The 4,695-nt window shown below is 38.6% G+C and overlaps 1 long non-coding RNA gene across 1 annotated transcript in view; it reads left to right on the plus strand.

Annotated features, from left to right (window-relative positions):
- The first annotated feature begins 591 nt into the window (after window positions 1-591).
- Window positions 592-4,695, plus strand: part of LOC140342945 (uncharacterized) — a 14,964-nt gene continuing 10,860 nt past the window's right edge. The window contains exon 1 of the long non-coding RNA XR_011923219.1: window positions 592-644. This is a non-coding gene — a long non-coding RNA (uncharacterized lncRNA). The remainder of the gene's footprint in view (window positions 645-4,695) is intronic.

Below are 4,695 nucleotides of genomic sequence, written 5' to 3' on the forward strand. Positions count from 1 at the left end.
TTCTAAGTATATAGTTTGGTTTGGTTATGTATGTTTTCTGCAGTATTACTTGCAGAGTTATTAATATGGTAAAAATTGAGATGTTAACTTTTGCAGCCCATTCTAACCTTGCTGTTCTAGTGAGTTGAAATGGGGTAGAACAATCTACTACAATGCCAGAATAAAATGGCCATGCAACATTTAGGATGGCACAGCATATCAAAATGTGCTTTCATATAAAATGAATGACATTACAGCATGTAAACCCATATACTGTGCAGCATATCAGAATGGAGAAGTCTAAACTGAATCTCCAAAAAAAGTTTCAGCCTAAAGATAAGGGACACATCATTCATATTTCAGATGAGACCTTCCTCCAAATGAACCCCTGACGTACACACAGGTGATGTAATATGGAAAACATGCTGGCTATGGCTCCTTGGCTTGTTACTGAGCAATCTGTGGAAGAGTTAACAGCAATCTGACTCAGGTGTTCAGAATCTAACACTCCCAATATAAGAGGCCAGGTGGCTCATCCTGTTTATAAGGAAGTGTTAGAATGGAGAGCACCATGTGGGTTGGAGTGCTAGTCAGTGGTTCCTGGTGTATGTGGTGCAATGACAATGTAAGGACCACCTGGATGAGCAGTGTGATATGGAGAATATGTCCTATATGAAGAACGTTGTCCTTCCAAGATAAGAGAAGGATAGATCCGAAGTGAAGGTTTTAAATAAGAATATTTTTTCATTAACAGTGTTTGTTTCCTAATACTGAAAACCTAACTGCATGTTCGTTGTGGTTTGGTTATCTCTGGTATCCAGATCCCCAAACAGTCTTCCACTCTATTCATTGCTGATCCAGAGTAATCTGCTCTGTGTGGTCTAGCCATGCAGCCACTTTAGAAATGTTTCACTGCCAGTTCCATGTAAGCTGCACACCCGTATCATTCTAATGGGGTGTCCAATGCTCAGTATCCATTAGACTGACATGGGAGTGCAGAGTGCATGCAAGTACCTAGCAGAGGAGATGTCGATGAGTGGCTATAGGTCATATGAGATTTGCTTTATTGGAGACGAACATGTATAAGTCTATAGTGTAAAAAATGTGTGGCTATGATGGTAGTCTCAGCTTGCCCTGCCAGTGCTGATCCAGTGGCTTTGGGGAACATCTCTCAGATATCAGGAGTTAGCTGCTGCTAAAACAAATGGTAATCAAAACCTGCTATGTGCAAGAAGCTCTCCAATGCAGGCATTATTCTTAATACATTCAGAGGTAACCCATATTGCTGCATGATTTATCCATGACAAACTTTTTTTTTTTTTCTTTTTCTTTTTTTTTTTTTTTAAATGAATTGACAAATCTACAGCCTATATAGTGCATATGCCAAGTGCTGCCATACTTTGCTGGTTGTATGCTAATTGTGGGGGTGTAATGGTGCTCAAGCAGAACAAGTGTCCTTATGTACCCAGAGCCTGCATGTATGAGCCGTAAAGTAAGAAATGGTGAATAGCAATTTATGAACATTAATAAAAAAGCTTAAATTGTGTCCAAATCCACAATGACTTGGTGGCTGCATCAGTTACTTTTTCATGCTTTTCAACTTTTAATCCTGCCAGTAACACATGTTATGTCACTCACTGTACTGTATCTTCAGGGATGTCATCGTAGGACTGTAGAACACCACCCTCTTCAAAACTAAGGCAGTTTAGTTCCAAAGAGATCAGGGGATATGGATTTTGAATTTAATGCTTATAAGTAACCAACATACTTGCACTGTTAAGTTGTAGTGTTGGAGAGCATGGGCCTCTTTGAAATGCAGCAGTTATGGTGTAAATGGGGTGAATACAGTAAGCTGACAGAAAGCATTGAAAGATATCAGCTCACTCCATTTCCAACCAGGAGGTATTTGTATTAAACATATTTGGGAAAATCCCATTAATGGTATTTAGTTTTAATTAATTTGGTAACGCAGTTTTCCAAATGTTCAATAGTCTTCACTTTAGAAATGTTTCACTCCCAGTTCTATGTAAGCTGCATCCTCGGTTCATTTCAATGGAGTGTCATGCTCAGTCTCCATTGGACTGAACTGGGAGTGCAGAGTGCATGCAAATACCAAGGAGAGGAGGTTTTGATGAGTGGCTGTGTGCCATAGAATAGGTAAATTTTTTTTAATAAAAATGTATTTTCTATTAAGATGGTTTGGGGAAGGTTAACATAAAATATTGGGGATTATCCAAGTGTGCATGTCAGGTCTTGCCACACTTTTGTTTCTGGTTGCATGCTTATTCCTAGAGTATTGGCTCAGTAGTGTGTAAAGCAAAAAAGGATAATAAGCATATATTTTCCATAAAGCTAAAAAATACTTTTCCACAACACAATGGGTTATGTCATGTAGAATTTAAAAGGTTTGCATAATCCATTCTACGAATTCTCCTGGGAGATTGTAGTCTGCTGAAGATGATCACAATGCTGTCTTCTGACCCAGAAAGTCCATGCAAAGGTCTTCACCCGTCAGTCTATAAGAACCTATGACCCCTTATTTATGATCTACAAATGTGTGGCGATTTTGTGGTAAGCCATAGGTGTGTTGGCATTGGTGTAAAGATTGCTTGAGGTTGGTGGTTAAATTCCTGGAGGTGCTTAACCCATGAGAAGAGACTGGGCATATGAAATGTATTTATGGATATCTTGACAATACCGAGAAGCCGCTGTATTGCCAGCTGATTTGCTTTTAGGATTTTCTGGTTTTAGGTTTTCAATATAAATTACAAAGAAAAACCCCATCTCAATACAGACCCAAATATGGGCACAAACCATCCTCTTCCGGAGAGGAATATTATGGCAAGGCTCAGATTTCATTGTAACATAAATGGCCCTCTGCTTGCCAATCACTAACTGCAACTCATGACTTTTAACTTGAGGATTTGGGTATCGTACATAGGTGTATTGTAAAACTCTTCAATTCTCACCTTTATGCAAGAGAGGAAAAAACTTAATTTAGGTAACAGCCGTAGATACATTTCTCAATCTGGGTGTGTGAATCTAGCATCTTTGATGCTGGTTCACAAAACAAATGCTATACTGATTAGTTTGTGAAGTAGCTGAATTAGCTGACCAATAGGTGGGTCTTTGTGTATCCAATTTCAACACTTTTGCATTTTGGGCTTATGCATTATGAAAAAATTTGATGGCGTCTGTTCTAGGGGGAAAGCTGAAGCATAAAGCTACACAAGGTTCCATCTCCATAGTAATAGAAGTAATGTTCATGTATAAGAGACTTTCTTCCAAAAATATTGTGTTCCAGGCAAAATATAATAAGATCTATGATCAATATTAAAACACCATTTTAAATCAATGCTCACAAAGTATAATCATTCTTTAAGCCCTCCTTGTTGCAACATCTCCAGGGTAGAGAAAGGAGAGACTTAAAAATTGAGCCCAATGCTTTATAAAGGGTAAGGGGGGAGGTGCTCATGTTGAGCATTTTAGTAAATAGGTTGATGATGGTAGATTTGCGGGACGAAAAAACTTATAGTGTAAGACATGTTGTTTGAGAAGGGGTATACTTTGGAGAAGAGGGCGCTATATATATAATATATTTTTTTTTTTTTTTGTGGGCCAAGGTTATACAAGGGTGTTATCCCTGGTTATATCTGTAAAGTTAGAAGGGTCTCTCCACCATTTTAAAATATCCTAGGACCATCCAAAATGACACCATGCAATAAATAGAATGGAGAAGCCCTAACTGACCTTATTAATAATGTAGTAATGTTCTAGTCTAACAATAAGGGGTCCATACCACCAGTAGTACTATTAGAGTACAGCCTTCTAATCTCCTGTTATCAATCCAAAAATATCTGTGCTGTTTTTGCCTGGGCCATGCAGCCACTTTAGAAATATTTCACTGCCAATTCCATGTAAGATGTAGTCACATGTCATTCCAATGGAGTGTCCATTGTTCAATTTCCATTAGACTGACTTGGGAATGCAGAATGCGTGCAAATACCTAGCAGAGGAGACCTTGCATGGCTGTGGGTCTTAGATAAAGTTTTGCTGTATTGGGGTCAGACCTGTGTGAGAATTGTGGAGGTTGATGGTAAATCTCGGCTTACCCTGTCAGTGCTGATCCAGGGGCTTTGGGGAAATATCTCACATATCAGGAGTTAGGTTCTGCTTAAACAACTCCTGGTATGTGAGAAGCTCTCCAATGGAGGCTTTATTTTTTTTTTTTTTTTTTTTTACAAATTGAATCTCTGACTAAGAAAGTGTGTATGCCAAGTGCTGCTATACTTTGTATGTTAGTTGTGCAGGTGGAATGCTGCTCAAGCAGAGCAGATGCCCTTTATGCACTTGTATGCTTGCATGTATGAGCCTTAAAGTAGGAAATGGCAAAAACCCATTTTATGGCAATTAAAAAAAGCTTAAAATCTATAGCTCAAGTTGTCCAAATTCAACAAAAACCAATGACAGTTTACCAGTATAAAATGTAGTGGCTGTGGATTACAGCTTGTAAACTTTTCTTTTAATCCTACCAGTAACTCATGTCATGTCATTCACTGTCCTGTATCTACAGGGGTGTCATGGTAGGACTGTAGACCCCTTTCTTCTCTGTAACTAAGGGAAATCAATTCCAAAAGAGATGTGGGGGCAATCTGACATCTGGATTTACACCATGGATGTTGGGTTTTTTGCTTATACAAATGCACATGAACTAAT

The sequence above is a fragment of the Pyxicephalus adspersus genome, chromosome 1, assembly GCF_032062135.1.
Source record: "Pyxicephalus adspersus chromosome 1, UCB_Pads_2.0, whole genome shotgun sequence".
Classification (NCBI taxonomy): Eukaryota; Metazoa; Chordata; class Amphibia; order Anura; family Pyxicephalidae; genus Pyxicephalus; species Pyxicephalus adspersus.